This window comes from Dreissena polymorpha, chromosome 5 (genome assembly GCF_020536995.1).
Source record: "Dreissena polymorpha isolate Duluth1 chromosome 5, UMN_Dpol_1.0, whole genome shotgun sequence".
Taxonomy (NCBI): Eukaryota; Metazoa; Mollusca; class Bivalvia; order Myida; family Dreissenidae; genus Dreissena; species Dreissena polymorpha.
The window spans coordinates 72,479,313-72,499,597 of NC_068359.1; the positions used below are offsets into that span (position 1 = coordinate 72,479,313).

At 32.5% G+C, this 20,285-nt stretch overlaps 1 long non-coding RNA gene across 1 annotated transcript; it reads right to left on the minus strand.

Annotated features, from left to right (window-relative positions):
- Positions 1 to 13: 13 nt before the first annotated feature.
- On the minus strand, positions 14 to 7,199 carry LOC127831961 (uncharacterized). The gene is made up of 3 exons (XR_008026582.1): positions 6,849 to 7,199; positions 5,001 to 6,611; positions 14 to 65 (listed from the first exon to the last, which is right to left on the minus strand). It is a non-coding gene; the product is annotated as an uncharacterized LOC127831961 (long non-coding RNA).
- Between the last annotated feature and the right edge of the window lie 13,086 nt (positions 7,200 to 20,285).

The following is a 20,285-nucleotide window of genomic DNA, read 5'->3' on the forward strand; positions in this document are numbered from 1 at the left end:
ACTGTTGAAAATAACTGTGTGCTCGTAACTCACCTAAACCAGTTGCTGACCGATTCACCGAGGTCCTCTCTATGGCACGCCTGAACCACAAAAATGAGAAAAACTAAGTTTAAGTTACTTAAACTAGGTTTTTCTCTACTTAAATTCAATTTAAGTTACTTAATTCGAATTAACGCTGCTTAAAATGAATTTAAGTAGTTTTTGTGGTTCCCGCGGCGTTAACGCTAATTAAAACACCGAAAATGCATTAACGGTGCTTAATGGTAATTTTCTTACTTAAGTTGAATTAATTCAACTTAACAAGGATTTTCTCTATCAATTGTACTATTTTCAATTTAGTTGCGTTAAAATAGGTTTTTCTACTTAAAATATGTTTTTAGTTACACGAATTCAACTTTAGTAAGGAATTTTACTTAAGTTGTAAAGTCGAATTGTTTTGATTGGTCAGTTAATGATCCGGAAGACCTAAGCCAATCAGAAACGTCGTAACAAACGTAAACAGGAAAGGATATTCTTCTACCGCCATTTACAATTTTGCAATGGATCGGTTACAACGCACGCATTTACCTACAGCTGACAGTGTTCTTGAAAGAGTTTCAATAACACTCAGAGATGTACAGAGAGGCAAACAGAACGGCAACCTTGACGTTTCTGCAGCTCGCACCCAGATCGCCAGTCTTCTTACAAACTTGCAGAGACTTGAGAATGACCACACCGTCCCAGATGATTTACTGAAGAGCACCATCCAGTCAGTAGTGTTAGTCAGAGATAGTCTCCCTGATTTGACTCAACATGCTCAACACAGCAGTCATTCAGTTGATCGTTATGGTGAGTAGAATGCTAAATATAACAAACTTTTTGGCCTGTCATGCATAAAGGGGGTAAGGAGGGAGTCCCATCCCGAAATCCTGTACCTATTATTTTGCTCCTTTGAGTCCTTTCCCGATTTCCTGGATTAAATTAAATTCATTCCCAAATTCCAGCTAAAGGTATAAAAAAATGTTAGGCAAATTGTTTTAAATAGATCTAAACCGCAATGCATATCTTACAGTCCCAGCCAAACTCACAGGACCTCAGGACATGACTGGTAAAAAAATTGGAGGTCCAGTAAGGTGACCACACTTACAGGACCTCCTGACCAGTATAATATTTTCTGATGCAAAACATAAATAAAGGACCGTCCAGTAAAAATTTTTAAGGTCCTGTAAAAGTTTTGATATTACAGGACCTCCTGTCCAGTAAAAATAAATTGAGTTTGGCTGGGACTGATCTTAAGTTTTTATTCACATCAAATTTTCTGTTTTTAAATTCTCACAAGAAACTTGTGTGTTTATTTTATAATTCTGATGTAAAATTTGAAAAAATTTCCAAATTCTGGATAGGAATCCAGATTCTTGATAACATTTTTCCTTAATTCCTTAAGAAATTTAACGACATTCCCAATATCCCGGAGTTAAAATTGCTTCATCCTTGAGTCCCCATGAAAAGCCTTCCCCTCGCCATGGATATACTGTTTATGATATTTTCGTGCATGTTCATGTATAGTCTGTTTTCAAAGGCTGTCCAGGTAGGAATACATGGGGTCCTCTTGTATTATATATTAAAGCTGGAAAAAAAACAATTTTTAACCAGGTGTTTCTCAGAAACCCCGTATTTTAATCAGTACAAACAGGTTGATCCACTCCCATTCACGTGTGGCCCGTCACGGATGAAGCCTGACTTGAAATGTTATTCTGGCACCACTATATTTCACAATATTATACCTCCCCATTTCCTGTCTTATCTAAGGCCAAAGAAAAATGATTGTTGGTTTCCCCTAACATGGACAAAAAAATCAGACCCGGCAGGCAGGAATTTTTTTTTTTTTTTTTTTTAATTCTTAAATGGAATGTGTAATGCTTTATTTTTTTCAAATTTTAATTTTAATTTGAAAGAAAACTGTTTAAAACATGAAAAAAATCAAAGAAATAAAATTTGTGTAAGAACTTTGCAATAAAATTTTATGAGTAGGGGGGCAATTTTGGTGGGTAGGTCGGAGGAGGGCAAACAAACTTAATTTTATTTTAGGCCTATACCAAAATTATTTTTCATGGAGGGGCAAATTCAAAGCAAAATGCATAAATCAACACAGGTATATTTTCTCTTGTATAAACTTAGTTGTTTTTAAAATAGGAATATTCACTGAAAACGTTGAGAGAATATGCAAGGCAGAAATTTTACATGAACATCTAACTATTCCCTCCCCCCCCCCCCTTCCCCAGTTTTTTCTTTAATAGATAAAAGTGCAAAGTAACATCCATACAGGTCAAGGAAGTACAAAAATACATACAGCTTGTACAGCATAAAAGACATATTTTACAATATTGTGATATTTGTAAAATTTTGGACTTGCATGGACCTATCACAGTTCTAACATAAATTGCTATAAAAATCAAATAAAAAATTGCTGTCAAAAGTTGAGATCCTGGAGATAAAATACATTTGAGTTGTAGAAACCTTTAAATTGACTCAAGTAAGGATGCAATATTGTCGTTTCCAAAAAATGATTTAGTCCTAAATTCAAGTTTTGTTTGCTATCAAGTATTAACTTGATTTTAACATCAATTTATCAAAATGTGCAAAATTTCCTGAATTGGTCCCCCCCCCTGGAATATTCTTATACCTTCCAATGTGTGATCATTTATATGAAATTAAGCTATTTCCCGGGTCTTAAACTTCTCAAAAATTTTCTCCTACCTTTACTCCTGACTTAAGTTTTATGGAACTATCATTGATCATGTTTATTCTTCACTAATTCATTTATAAATTGAGTCTGATACCATATGATGGTAGTCGAGGGTGTTAAAACACTGTCTTTGCATAAATGTTTTTATTTTTTTTAATACGAATATGAATTTTCTATTTAAATTTATTTTATTTCATTAAAGGGATTGTCAGAAACTTCAAAGTCATTAATATTTGAATAAGTTTCTTCAACATTGTTGGCAACTATTAAAGGTCATGAAACTCACTGTATAAAAGCAATTTTGATTAAGATTCTATTTTCATTCAAAGGATTCCTTTAGGATTCCATTACAAAAAAAAACAACAACATGTGACTATGATTATCAAAAGCTCTCATGCAGGAAAATTACAAGCAGTGTTAACCCATAACCATATTACAGCATCTTTTAGCTGTTTTTTTTCACACAAGGACTTGTTGGATGACTTGTGGAGACCACTATTTTTTGAAATTCCCTGTTTTTCTCTTGGATGGAGTGTGGTCTCTATGTAACTGATCCCATATAATATCTTTCCACTTGCATACTAACATAATATATATCTGTTTAATCATTTTATCGAAGCGTTATGGCTTAAGTGATGTTATTGACTAAATTTTGACAAAACTAAAACACCCAAAAAATAAAATTGCTACTTACCAACTGACATCTTGAATTCAGGATAATTATGATCAAGCAATTGAGTGGTGGTTTATTTATAAGAAAAAGATGAAGACATACTATGACTTAGCTTGTGGAATGTCATATGGCCTTCTTTTTAAGAAAACAACCCATGTGTAATCAAGGGGTACCCTTCAATTAACTAGACAATTACCAATACTGTTAAAACAACAACAAAATGTTGGTTGTTTTTAAAAAGGGAACTGAAATAACAAATACAGGATATGAAAGACAATTAACGAGCAATCACTGATCCTCATGACATTTTTAATACTGTATTATGGATTCGTTTGTTAACATTGCAATATTTACACACTCATAAAAAAATATAAATTGTTAACTGCTGCACTAAAACAACAATTAAATTCTTAATAGGTTTATTTTGAATCTCATCAAACAATATAGGATAATATTTCGGAAGAACGAATGACATTTAACAAATGCATACATTAGTTCTTTTAATTAATATCTAAACTGGGAATATATACGGAATATATGTCTCTGTCTAAACTATTTATTTCTAAAGGGGAAAAATCAGAACACTTAAGTTAGATATGTTTCTAAATAATATGTTAACAGTACATTTTTTTCTTTTTTTACATTTAAAATTATTTTAAAAGACAATAGTGCACTCAGACTTAAAATATCACCTGGGTAATTTCTGATATGTGTACTTTTTGGGATTGTTTACTTATAAGTTCACTGCCAATACTGAGATACTGGAGACTTTTTTTTCCATTTAAATACTAAAATCAAAGCCAAAATTTACATGTATAGAATATAATTAAGTTGGATTCGGTGACACGATATAATCTTTAATTTCTACCTGGGACATATAATATAGTCCCAGTTTCTACATACAAGCTGGTATGACTACTCGTATACAAGACAAGTTATTACTACAGGTAAATGCGATATGACCCGGAAATATATAGACGGGCGGATCGTTTTTGATGTTTATTGCATAGTTACTGACTGTCAGCAAAATTTGATGATGAAAGGGTGTTTTGAATGTTATTCCAGACTAAAACAAATTTTAGCTGACTTAAGATTCTAATCCAAATTTATAATATCTGTATTTTTTGCTCGTACCACATGGCAATCTTTTTCTTCCGACCTCGGGCCTGAATTTATTAACAAACCTGACAACCAATCAAAACGCTTGTTTCATATGCTTATTTTCGGACGCGAGTTTTGACTTAACGATAATTAATAATTCAACTTAAGTAAAAATTTTATTACTTAAGTAATAATTAAATACAATTAACGATGCGAAAGCACTTAAATTAATTTTAAGCATTGTTAAATGCAAATTAAGTAACTTAACGGTAATTAAAATCAATTTTTGTTGTTCGGGCGCACTTAACGAGTTAAACTAAGTTTTTCTCTGCTTAATTCATTTTTCTCACATAAATAGAAAATAACTCTTCTTAACTACTTAATGCATTTAGTAGCGTTAATTCGAATTAAGTTACTTAAATTGAGTTTAAGTAGTGAAAAACTAAGTTTAAGTTACTTAAACTTAGTTTTTCTCTTTTTTGTGGTTCAGGCGTGCCATACCTCTCTATATAGGGAGTAACGATAGATAAGGGGAGGTAACCAATCTACTCGGTAAATAGGTCAGTAACTGGTTTCCAGATTTATCTGCGCGCGCTCGTTTTCGAAACGGGAACCAAAAAAGCTTCTGAGATGGATGTCAAGTGTGTGGGGTCACACTCTGACACACAAACCAGTACTACAACGTTATACCGAGGTACCCGTAGAAACGAGCGGAAATTGTGTACAATGGTTTTTACAAGCGGTTGGCGAGGTACACGTACCGAGGTCTAGGGAAAAGTACCTCGCTATTTTTTGGTACCTCGAAGTGTGGCTGTGTACTTCTATGAAGTACCTCGATGTGTGATATAAACCAACACACACACACACACACACACACACACACACACACACACACACACACACACACACACACACACACACACACACACACACACACACACACACGCACGCACGCACGCACGCACGCACGCACGCACGCACGCACGCACGCACACACGCACACGCACACGCACACGCGCACACACACGCACACATACACACACATATTTAAGCAAAGTACATTTACATAATTGATACAAAAAGTCTCTGAAACAACACCATTATACATATTTACATATGAATTAAAAACACTGATAAATATTGAAAGTATACATTGAAAAACATCATTTTCAAATCATTAGTCTGTGATTATATCGCGTTGCTTGTTGATTTGAAAAAAGCCTGGTGATTCGCTATATACAATACAACTGATGGTTTCAGTAAGAGCTTGTTTAAACTGTATATCGAATCTTATATGTCCTGTTTCCATAAGCGATAAAAATAATGCATTTTCTGAAAATATTGGTTCTATTTGAAAGGCAAATAAGGTAGAAGCATTTGCAAAGTCTTCTCTACTGATATCAATACCTTCACTTTTGTTCCACGTACCATTTGCTGTAAATAAATTTGTATATGCTCTCATAAACGCCTGTCCTTGAGTAGAATCGAAATTAAGCTGTAATGGGCGACCACCTACAGGTACACCGTCTACATACAAACAAATACTCTGTATGTTACAATTTAAGAAATGAAACGGATTCGATTTATAGTCACCAGAAAGTGCTCTAGATTTTACGAATGCTACCACAACCTCACTTGGTTGTTGACCATGAAATAAATTATCCGATGCAAACAATGTACTTCCAGTAGCGATGCTCTGCGATCGACATTCAAGTCTGTTATATGGGTATTTAGCGGTGCTGTTCTTCAACACTAGCATGAGCGATGATCAACGATGGATTCACACGCACTTTTCTAGCAAGTAAGTATATATCAAGAATCTCTATTTTATAATCAGGAGCATCATCTGCTGAATTTAAACAAAACATTGGTGTATTCCAAAACAATTTCAGTTTCACATCCACTTGGTTTAATATGAACCGATTAATGGTACTAAAACTGTGATAAAGAGGTCCTTGTAGATCTAACGTTTTGGAAGCGTCAATGTATTTTTGACGTAAGTATAGTCCATTATTACGTCCTTCTGCATCTCAATCGAAGGATGAGGTTTGTTCCGTAAATATAAAAGCTGTGTCGCCCGCGCAACAAACAGTTGATCAAGCGAAGACTGAACTAAAACGAGAGGATACAAAATCGTTAAATACAACAGAAATAAACGTTATAAAATCGAGAAATTTAATCAATAAAGAACACAAAAACGTTACAAAAGAGAGGAACAAACGTTACAAAATCGAATACATTTATCAAAAAGAGAGAAAAAACGTTACAAAATCGAAAAAAAATCTAAGAAGAATACTCTATGTATTGGATCTCCAGAGGGAGGAAATTATTAAAACTTCACACATTTACTCTTTTATTAAATATTTCGACCAAAGGCCTTCTTCAGTAAACGATTATTATGACAACTTTACATAGCGTTTTCTTCTGTCGATCATAACGGAAGTAAATACAAAAATACAAACAAATGACGTAACGTTACCCGACGTGAACGTGACGTTACGCGCCAATATTCGGAAGTCGCTACATATTATGTGTTATACGCTGTGTATATATTATTATATAGATATTATACACATATACCCACATATACGCATATACACACATATATATACACATGCACATACATAGATACATATACATATATACACATATATATTTAAACACACTTATACATATACTCACATACATATACACATACATACATACATACATACACACATACATACATACATACACATATACATACACACACACATATATATATATATATATATATATATATATATATATATATATATATATATATATATATATATAAATACTATCGCGACCGTTGGGCGAAGCCGAAATTCAATTTTGCAGAGTTAAGTCGACCTCGACCATTATGGCGAAGGTGACTTAATTCTCTTAATTAATTATTAATTACCTGTTAACTATTCCGCTTTAAAAATTAGTATGCTTGTAGAGCATGATATAGCAAGTATATTGATACATTTGAAGACGTTTTACAATAGAACATGCATTTTTCATGATTTTTCTTTAAAAAAAGTATGTATGTGGTTATGAAATCCAGCCTTAGGGCGCATTTTAAAATATGTGGATTTTATTCTTCTAAACCAATAATATATGTTTTCGGTTGGACCCTGTAAAGAACAAGTTTCGAACGCTGCAGATGTCTGTACATTTTACATTTCGTTGTTTTGTTGTTTAATATATAAGAAATACATTTCAAAATTTCGACTTGTCCAAAAACACTTAGTTTTCTTTTCTAAACCGGAAACTGCTACGCAGTTAATGGTAGCAATTACAGACTTAAGAAGCTCAGCACCTTAACGCTGATTTTGATCTTGCTGTGCTTACCAATTTTAACGGTATATAGTCATTGAATTCAAATTCGAATATTAAAATTGTATTACAGCGTCAACATTATATAACAACAATTATAGTATGAGTCAAACTAATTCTTGGGTCGTTTTAGTTGTGTTGTTGGTCATATTACAGATTGATTGTGCTAAAAAGTTTATTTTTACCATTTAAAACGAAAATTGGTCTTATAATTGTCAATAGTTGTTTAAAAATATACAAAAGTTAGAGCATACTCGTTTTTTTTGTATTACCATTTTTTCAGCGAAATTTAAAACATGTCTTTATCTGTTCTTCAAAAATGCTTCTCGTCAATAACCCGTTTGAAAATTAAGAACAAAAATGTCTGAATGAGCGAAGTTTATAAATATTTTAATCTTCGTTATGAGAACCTCCTTTTGGCTAATTCAGATCTTATTTTGATTTTGACAATGCTATTCTCGCAACATATGTGTGTATACGTGTAATATGTGTTCAGTTGTATTGCCAAAATGGCTGTTATATATTTATTTCTATATTTAAATGAACCCTGCATTATCGAGACGTCAAATAAATGGAAGCTTTTAGGGTCTTTGACTAAAAACTTACATATGGGCATACCTATAGTACAGTCAGGCTCCTTTTCATTGGACAAATACTCGTATACTATGCTAAAATCCAACACGGCACATAATTAAACATTTAAGAAAACGGTTAAAATATGTATAAAAATATCACAACTTCTGAAATTTTGTTGACATACATGCTCAGAATTTAAAACGTAAATTTAGTATTAACAATTTAACAATTTTAAACGTAAGATCAACATTTCTATCCTATAAAACGCAGGAGCAACTTCAGATTTAACCGTAACAATGAACACATAGGTAGTAAAAGTTATGTAGGCATGCTGTACACAAAACATGGTCCCGAATGAATTACAGTTTATATGCGTGTAAACAACAATCATATAATTCTCGAAATATGTTTAGAAAAGCGCTTAGTTTGGAATTCCCCATTATGCTGAAAATTCACACACATAGAAAGTATCAGTTTGTCCATGAACTTAAATTATCCGACGACAAAAATGAAAGCGTTCAGGTACTTCGACTTAATGATCATTTAAGGGCAAACCCATTGTAGTCTTCTTTTCGTTGGACAAATACCTGTATGCTATGCTGAAATATATCATGGTATATAATTATCAACGGTAATAAAATATATAAAAGATATTACAATTTTCGTCATTGTGTTAAGGCACATGATCAGTAATTACAGGTGCTTTAAACATAACATTTATATCCTAAATAAACGCTCGGGCAACTAGAGTTATACTCTTATATATCGAATATATATTTAGAAAACGTTATAGACATGCTGAACATAAACATGGTCCTGAATGGATTCCAGTGGTAACACGTGTAAACAAACGTTATGCAACCCCATGAATATGTTTTAAACGCTTTGTTTAAAAATTCCCCGTAATGATGGAAATACACACGCATAGAAATTATCAGCTTGTCCATGCATGCAAAATAATTCAACTATTATGGTAAAATGTATATATTCCTTTATGCGTTTTTATTTGTCTACCATATATGTTTATTCAGGCGTACACTGTTTGCATATAATTCTTACATAACAATAAGGCGATATCATATTATTTCGTACAAATGAGAGTTTCAATGATATAAGTTTAATATTAACCAGAACAAATAAGTAGTGAGTCAAGTCAATTTACAATATACGTTAATATGTTAACGTTTTTTTTGGTATTAAAATACATCATAACATCTTCATTTTGTATATCATTAAATTTTATATAGATATAGATATTTAATTTGACACCATCAAGAGAATGCGTTTATATACTTCGACATAATACTGTTTTGGTAGAAAACAAACTAAATGTATGAAAGAAAATAACAGAAGCTAAAACTTTTATCACATGGCTGCAACACGCCCTTAATATAATAACATGGCAACACAAAACTTTTTATTGATACGTTCTTTTCTTCCAGCAAGTCCGTGTGAATATCAAAGCGCTAGGGGCACTGAAGTTGTTCGCTGTTGTATAATCTTAGACGCAACTCAGTTTTCAAAATTATGTTATAGCATTTTATATCGCAAGTTTGAAATGAATACACCCCATTCAATTTATAAAGAGTGTGTCTTAAAGCACAGGTTGAGATGGGTTTTTTATAACATAAATAAAAAAGATGATTTAAGCTTCATTTTGGGAAAACAGGGCTTTTTGCATATGCATTAATTGTCATCCCAGTACCAGATACTGTCTTTAAACGAAAAACACCATACAATCAGAAAGTGTCGTCCTTGATTAGCTTGTGCGAATTACACAGGCTCAATGTGTACAGGCTAATCATATTTGACATGCATTAAGGCCCGTTTTCTCTGAAAGCAGCCAATATATACAGATTTCAATGATAAACACTAGACTTGCCAATGTCGTCTTACAAGCTGTTAAACACTATTGATTAAATACACACACTGCAGTAGTAGCGCAGACGCTCCTAACATTCGTCTTCTGCATAATGTCAATGCAGGTAGTGCAGGCAGGAAGTGGTTATCGTTCATAGCATAGCTTACAGCAGACTTACTTGCAGTTATCGTTCATAGCCTAGCTAAAGCAGACTGAATTGCAAAACTGCCTCTCTACATTAGTTGTGAGCTAAAGCTCACAACTAAACACCAACCATAACATTTCACAATGTTGAAAATGCAACCTTATTCTGAAAATGTATATAAAATAAATAAAAATAAAGCTATCCGTGTAAGTATGAATAATCAGATAATATTATGAACTAGATTGTTGGCAATGCTACTTTCCCAACATCTGTGTTTACACATGTGATTATTAGAGAAAGCATTTGTTAAAGAAAATGGTTTTTATGCAAAGTTCATTCAGTATTAATATGACGAAACAAAAAAACTAGTTCATCTTAGCAGTTGGATTTAAATTTTGCATCTGTTTAAATGGTGATATACTATTAAAGTCGTCAACGTTTTTGTTGCCAAAATCATTGTTATAGACTTATTTCTTTATATAAATTGAACTTAAATTATCCGACGACAAACATTAAAGCTTTAAGGTACTTCGACTTAATGCTGATTTAATGGCAAACCCATAGCGCAGCCTTCTTTTCGTTGGACAAGTACTTGTATGCTATGCTGAAACCCAGCAGGGTACGTAAATATACATTCACAAAAACGGTAATAAAATATATAAAAGATATCACAACTTTTGAATTTGTTAACGTCCACTATCAGAAATTACATGTTCTTTAATACATAACATTTCTATCCTAAATAACATACTTTTAGTAGAAAACAATATAAATTCCTAAATAAAATTATCAGATTCTAATACTGTGATCACATTTCTGCAACAAGCCCTTAATATAATAACATGACAACACAAAACTTTTTTATTGATATTTTTTCTTCCAGCAAGTCCCAAAGAATGAAACCAACATAACAGTTCAGACTGTGGAAAATGCAACCGAATTCTTAAAATGTATGCAAAAATACATTATTATAAAGCTTGTTGATGTCAACAAGACAATTGATTCCCATTTTAAATAAAAATTGTTTGTATTTTACATATACCTCATGCTGATACATATTTGTACAATAAACCAAATATTAAAAACGACAAAAGAGAAATTTGGTCGAAACAAATCATAAGAATGTTTAAAAAGAAATAAAACACGAAGTACAAATCGAACTAATGAATGACGGGTCATACGAGCGAACAATATGAGACAGCGCCTTTGGCCTGTTGCGGATTAAAGTGTTAAAATACGACACTCGGACACTTAAACACTTAAAGAACTTTCCATGTACAATGAGTTGCTGACTTCGACTAGCTAGCATTCATTTATATACTTCTCAGTCTGGATGTTTTTGTTTTTATGATTTTTTATTTGTATAATTATACATTGTTTACTTTCTAAATGCCTTTAAGTTTTATATGATTATCAACAATCCCCTCTCTTTTCAGTACATATTTTACTGCTTGTAAAGGAATTTTTTTTAGGTGGTAAATATCATATAAGTTATACTTATTTTCCTTACTTTATATTTCGGTTCTATTAATATACACAACCAAGGTGTACAATTTGGCTCTTTACACCCATAATTGCATCTTCTTCCTGACCATGTGCGACGATGCTCTGAATAATTAACTATATGAGGTTATTTCTTGAAAGCTTTTTTTTTTCAAAAGATGGGATGTAATTGATACTTGTTCGTTCATTGCATCGTGCCTCAGAAAATTGTAGCGCTGTTGTTCTGGTTTCTTCTTACCATAGAGTAATTAATTTGTAATTAAATTGAACATTTGTAGTTCTCTTTTATTGCCTTTTAATTTGTGTTACAATCCTATCAGGTAAATGTTTATTTACACGTATGTGTGTTTTGAATATCGCTGGGCCAAATGTGAGGTTGAGCGCTCTAAAACCGGTTCAAACCCCCAAATGCTTAGCATTGACCGTTCCAATGCGGTGACACCAGCTTTATTCAACGGCCTTTGTTATGTGTGTTGTTTTGTTATGTTCTATGCTGTGCTGATCGGCAATTGGTCATAGGCCGTAAATAAAGCACCAGGCGCGGTTGATGATGGGAATGCTGTGCCGCTATGGCAGCTGAAGTTTCACCTTGTTTACCTTCATTACAGTGGCATTGAACCTCAAAGTTATGACATCAATATGTACACAAATTTCTAAAATGATTTTTATTTCAAAATACATAAATACATTTCCCGTGAGATATTTCCAGTTTATACCAGTATTATATGTTCAAATTATATTCTTAATTTCATGTTTTTTTGAAGACTTTGCCCATTTGGGCCCTTCAAAAGTGACATAGCCCCTCGGCGTGAACGATTTTGTTGCCAAAATCATTGTTTTAGACTACTTCTTTATATAAATTGAACTTAAATTATCCGACGACAAAAATGAAAGCGTTCAGGTACTTCGACTAAATGCTGATTTAAGGGCAAATCCATAGTACAGGCTCCTTTTCGTTGGACAAGTAACTTGTATGCTATGCTGAAACCCAGTATGGTACGTAAATATACATTTACAAAAACGCTTATAAAATATATACCGGTAAAAGATATCACAACAGTTGAATTGTGTTAACGCCCATGATCAGAAACTACATGTACTTTAAAACATTATATTTCTATCCTAAATAAAGGCTGGAGCATATAGAGTTTTACTCTTATATAATGATCGCATATTTAAAACACGTTAAAGGCATGAACATTAAACATGGTCCTGAAAGGATTACAGGGTATACGCGAGCAAAAACAAATTATGCAACCCCAGGAATATGTTTTAAAAAGCGCTTTGATCAAAATTCCACCTAATTCTAGACATACACATACAGAAAGAATAAGTTTGTCCATGCAAGCGAAATAATTAAACTATTATGGTTTAATGTATATTTTTCTACATGCGTTTTATTTGACTACCATAGATGCGTATTCAGGCGTACACTGTATGCATATTACATAATTATATGGCGATATTAAAATCAGTTTTTCGTACAAATGAGAGTGTCAATGTTATAAAGTTAACATTTATCCAGAAAATATAGGTGATGAATCAGGTCAATTTAAAATAAGCGTTGACGTTTTTTCTATATAAAAAGTACAACATAAAATCTACATTAACTATGTATTGTTAATTGTATATGAAGATATTTAAGTTGACCCCATCAACAGAATGCGTTCATATACTTCGACATAATACTGTTTTAGTAGAAAACAATATAAATGCATGTAAGAAATTATCACGATCTAAAATTTTGATCACATTGCTGCAACAAACCCTTAATATAATAACATGACAACTCAAAACTTTCTTATTGGTACTTTTTTCTTCCAGCAAGTCTGAGTGAATTAAACCAACCATACGTTTCAGACTGTAGCAAATGTAACCTAATTCTGAAAATGTATATAAAAATACATGATAATAAAGCTATCCGTCTAAGAATGGGTAATCAGATATAATTATACAATGTTTTATCAACTAGATTGCTGCCAATGCTATTTTCCCAACATCTGTGTTTACACATGTGATTATAAGAGAAAGCAATTTTTTAAGAAAAGGACTTATTTTTATGCAAAGTTATATCAGTATTAATATAACGAAACATAAAAATAAATAAAATATTTCAACCCATCATGGTACATAATTATACATTCACGAAAACGGTAATAAAATATATAAAATAATTCACAATTTTCGGAATTGTGCTAACGTACATGGTCAGTAAATATGGGTACTTTAAAACATTTTATTTATATCATAAATAAACGCTGAAGCAAATAGAGCTTTACTCTTATGTAACGAACACATATTGAGAAAACGTTATAGTCGTGCTGAATATAAAACATGGTCCTGAATGGATAACAGGGTATACACATGTAAACAAAAGTTATGCAATCCCAGGAATATGTTTTTTAAGCGCTTTGTTTAAAATTTCCCGTAATGCTGAAAAACACACATACAAGCCCTTAATATAATAAAATGAAAACACAAATTATGATCCTTTTTCCTGCATTAAATCCGAATGAATCACACTAAACAAAAATTTCACACGTGGGAAAATGCAACCTAATTTTGGAAATTTATATAAAATAAATAATAATAAAGCTATCAGACTAAGTATGAATAATCATGAACTAGATTGTTGACAATGCCATCATCTGTGTTTACACATGTGTTTTAAGAGAAAACATATGTCAAAGAAAAAGGATATATGTTTATGCAAAGCTAGTTCAGTATTAATATGACGCAATATAAAAATCAATGAACTATTTCAACTAAGCATATTGGATTTTAATTGTACAACTATTTAAATAGTGATGTGCTATTTCAGGTCTGAACATTATGTTGCCAAAATGTTTTCGTTATAGATTTATTTCTTTATATGAATTTAACTTAGATTATGCCGACGACAATAATGAACGCTTTCAGATACTTCACTTAATGCTGTTTGAAGCGCACATCTATATTAAAGGCTTCTTTTCGTTGGACAAATAATTTTATTCTATGAAAAAATCCATCATCATTCATAGTTATACATTTACGAAAACGGTAACAAAAAACGTAAGATATCGCAATATTTTTAATATTGTTAACATACATGTTCAGAAATAAGTCTAAAACATTACATGTCTATCCTAAACGCTTAATAAAAAATTTAATGTTAAAAATAACATAATTAATATTACAGAAAGCATTGGTGGTTTAAATCGGTTAAATCCGTTGGCATGCTGTACCTTAAACTTGGACCAGACCAGAGGATTCACACGTGTAAACAAATATTATGCCTCCCTGGAAATGTTTTCAGACAAGCAATGCGTACTACATTTTAGCTAGTCTTTGTGAGAGAAGCGACAAATTACATGAAAACAGAAAGCTGCAATGCAAAAAATTGGAGTAAAACTGCGGTCAGCGCTTTGTTAAGAGAATAATCATGCTTTTTATTCTCCTGAGCACGAAGTGCTCAAGGTGAGCTTTTAGGATGGTCTGATGTCCGTCGTCCGTCCGTCGTCAACATTTGCTTTAAACAGCATGTCCTCTGAAGCTGCTGACTGGATTTTGATTAAATTTTCAGGAATGATCAGTGGATAATCATCTACAAAAGTTATATAAATCGTTCCGCTCCGCTGATTAAGTAGGTCACATAAGCTAAACAAATGATTTTCCACTTAATCGACATCTCCTATTTAACCAATGCATGGCTCTTGACCAAACTTCACAGGAATGATCCGCGGATGGTACTCTACCAAGTTACATAACTAGTTCCGTTAACATGCATTATACTAGTAGGTCACAGGAGCACTTAATCGACATTCCATCCTAAACCAATGACTGGATTTGGATTAAACTTTACAGGAATGATCAGTTGATGATCCTCTTTTCTCATTAAAATAGCAGTTCCGCTCCAATGCTTAATTAAGCAACAAGAGCTAAAAAAAGATATTTCACTTTAATGACATCTCATTCTTAACCAATTATTGGATCTTGACCAAACTGCACAGGAATGATTCTTGGATGACCTTTAAACAAATGGCTAAAATCGTTCTGCACCACTGAACAAGATGGCCATCAGAGCTAAAAATAGAAATGCCTTTAAACGACTTCTTACACTATGCCATTTATTTTCTTTAAAACTTCACGTGACTGTTCTTGGTGACACTTAATAAAGAAAATAAGCCAAAATCGCTCATTTTGATACAAGTACATACACTTTTGCGCTGACCTAGACACAATGGAAGTCGAATCTGAATATAGATGCCAAAAAGAGCGATGTTCAACAGGTGAGCGACATATGTCCATTTTGGCCTTCTTGTTTATTGTCGGTTGGTCTGTGATTTCCTCCTCATTATTTGTATTGTAAGACTCCATTTCATAATAAATACCAGTGACAGGATCATGGAAAAATAATAAGTTCTGTCCAATCCTTTGAAAATGTTTTATTTTATTTTTTGTCTGTTTTGAGGGTTTTATTCAAATCAAAACTGTAACATCCAAAACGATACAACTACATATACATATAAGTGCATAAAATATTAACAGTGGTTACATAAAAAATAGTAGTTCAAAACTTGGTTAAAAAGTAGGTAACACATCTGAACATTCAAAATTTACAACAAGCAATAATAAAAAAAATCTACCAAAAACAAAACAAAATAAGGAACATGTATAAACAGATACACGTCTTTTGAAAATTGTTAAGTGACAAAAGTAGTTCACCAGAGCAACTGACTACCGTCTTCAACTTCCCTGCATAGTGTACAACCCTTGTCTTTGACCTAACTTAAAGGTGTGTTTTGAAATACTTAATGTCTGAAAATTAATGTGAACGTTAATCAGATCCCGGTAATATTAATGTCTACATTACAATGTTTTTACACGTCCCGCAGGCGCTCAGAAAGCGGAAAAACCAACAGAGCGCAAGTTCTAAATAAAATATATTAGCACAAGCCAAGTAGACATGGTCCCTAAAATTTGTACCGGGCTCAAAGATGTTCAGCGAAACTCCTATATCTACTATACGAAAGATAGAAGGGACAAAGTTGTGCCAATTGGTTATGAATGTTAGTTTATAACCCAGAATATGTATTTTTCCTGCCTCTGTTGCAAACATTGACCAAATAAAGCAGGGTCGGATAAACTAGTTGATATCCTGCAGTACATCACGTGACCGTGATCTAACCGTAAGTATGTATTCCTACGCGCCGATTAACATGTTCTAATATTTGACCTTTGAAATTTATTGGGACGCATCATGAATGTTATCGTTATATTATATATCATCCTTTTTGTCTTCTTTAAAATATATTACCGAACCAGCTTTCCGTATTTATAATTTTCATTTACTTGATTACGCAATGTATGACGTATCTAGTGTGACGTCATTTCTCAGATAAAACATACTATCTAGATAGATAGATCTAGTTTCTCTCAGTATTTTAGGGACAACAATTTTGACGCGGTGGTTTTAACCCTGTTTTTTTTAATATTTTAAAGCATCGAACGAATCATAAACGTAGATCTATTTCGGATTGTGTGTTTGTCATTCATAAGTGTTAACTTCGATAGGAAAAAAATAATTCGCTACGACAGGATTACGATTTCGTAAATCGGCATTCGAACCCGAATCCATCCATGAGCCATCTGATGATATTGATCATATGATATTGGCCTGGGTTCCTCTTCCAATTAAGCTATCTGACCTTTTAAAAAATATGTAGGTAAACTGCAATGTTGTATAATAGCATGATACCTTGCTTAAGAAAATTTTACAAAGAATTACATTTAATTTATATTTTGTTATGATTTAGAACAGTATATTGTCAGTTCAAAAGCTCAAATGAGTTAATGTTTGAAAAGCCCACAAAAGCTTCTGTTTGTAAAAATGATGCTAATTAATTTGCCGACTGTGTATAGTTGAGATAAAATCACCTTATTTTGCACAAATCTGGTAAAATATATATGGTTTGAATACCAACTGCGGATAAGAGCAACAGAACAGTCCTTGTAACTAAATAACTCTAATATTTTAATAAGTAATTATCTAAACCATAAAGTGACCTATACTTCGATAATTATGTATACCTGAAGAGAAGATATATCGAAGGTGAATATTGCGTAACACATGAAACTATACACGGTTTTTCAATAAATAGGAACAATGCCTGTCGCCAGGTAATAACGACACATTGACGATATAAAACACGGGCTATCCTTGTTATACATTATAAACCCATTCATATAAAATAAAAATTAATCGTAGTTTGGCATTTCAGATCAAATAGTTAGCAAAAGTGATTTAACAAAACATCTAATTTAAATGTCCGTTACTGTCGCCTTCTCATATTAATTACATTATACCATCCACATATAAGTAACCTCTGTGATACTGTTGGTTTTAAACAATGCATTTTCTTCGAAAACAAATATGTAAATATGTAAATGTAAACTATTGCAGCACCAATTGCTACGGGGAAGTCAAACAGAATGTTTCAATTGGAAAACAACACTCGCGTGAATATTCAGAACCTTTATGAACAGTATTAGATTTAGCAATAGTGCTTATAATAAATTAAACTTTCGGTTTACTGGTATAAATGAATATACCCACACAATAATGGGCTAAAGTCAAAGAAGTTGAATAGTATATCAGAGGGGGTAATCACGTGACAAACAAGATGGCGACGTCCATGCCGAGGCAGGTATTTTTCGTCGTTTTATACCCTTTATTATTTGTATTTTTTTATGCCGCTCATTTTCCAGCCATATTAGGAAGAAAGTTACTGGCTACTATTTCATAGTAATATTCGCTCTACATTTCGACTTTACTCGGTGCGAAATTTCTTAGCGGAATGACCTAATTAGGGCTCCATTAAGAAAATTTGCGGGGAGTCAAGTCGAGATATTTAGCGAATTTAAATACGAAATATACGCTAATCACCTTTTACTGATATGGCTGGAAAGTGAGCGTCATTTAAAAAATAAACAGAGGTAATAAAGGGTATAAAACGGCGAAAAATAATTGTCTCGGTATGGACGTCGTCATCTTGACTATCACGTGATTACCCCTTCTGGTATATGCGATCGCAGAAATGTCCGTGACGATAAAATATCCGTGACTTGTAACATATATAACGTTTCAGGCATGTTGGGAGATTGGGATTTATACTTCCATTGTGTTTATTTCATTGCAATGGTTTATAAAGAATGCTAGCACTTATGTGTGTGCCTAAATTATATTATGTTAATATTGTAAATCTGCAAAGGAACAGTTTGTGTGGTCTAAATGCTCAGTTAACACTATTTTTCACAAGTAATATATGTCACACTTAAGAAATATTTTGTATAGATAATGCCATTATCATCCATTTCTGCATGTTTAGCGCGAAAGCTCTGTATCGGCTATTGTTTAATGTTTGCTTCACACAATACATTTTTCAATGTTTATTAAATTTCCGTTACTCTATAGTGTCGTTTAAATTTATTGAAGTGCACTTATATAGGAAACAGAACGAATAAACATATGTAATTAGTGGTTCACCTCAGTCATAAATATGATTATTTTGTAATTAACATTATATCGAAATCAACACAACACGTTTTATACAAAATACAAAACTTGTGTTCAGTACATATTTAAAAAAATGAGACAACACAATTTTTCTTTCTTCATTTGATCATTGAAATTTTCGTGAGATAAAAAGAAACACTTCACTGACGGTCTCTACAAACAGATAGGCATCTTCAGAATGAGGTACTTTTATTGTAAAATCCTCTGTACATTATACAGTCGTTTATATTCTGCATATTTGACAATAAAACAAAGTAACAGACATTTAGAGTAGGCTCTGTTGAATAATATACACGGGCACAAACAAACCATCATATATAAAAAAGTATAATAGATATGCATGTAAAACTTCGCATGTACGTGTGTGATGGATATGGCTCCTCAATAAACATATCAAAAACGCATGCGTAAATATTTTAAAAAAATCAATTGTACACCCCTGGTGTTCCTATTTATTGAAAAACCGTGATAAACAAATTGTGCAGCAAACAAAGATTGGTATATACCAAGGAGCTATATAATAATCTATTATGTATGTCCTTGGCATTTCCTCCTTAAAACACTAAACAATCAACTAGAACCTACAATGTAAAAATTTAGAACAGCCAACTGCTGCTACCTTCTCAATTATAATTTTCACTGGCATCAGCAATGATTTCTCCATGTTGCATACTGTACTTAGATTTCACAAGGGCCAGGCAGCATTTTTGTTTTATTTTCCTTTGTGAGCATTTAAAGTCAAAGTAATTTCAAATTACCATAATTGAGGAATAATGCAAGGTAGGTCAGCGATAATTATGT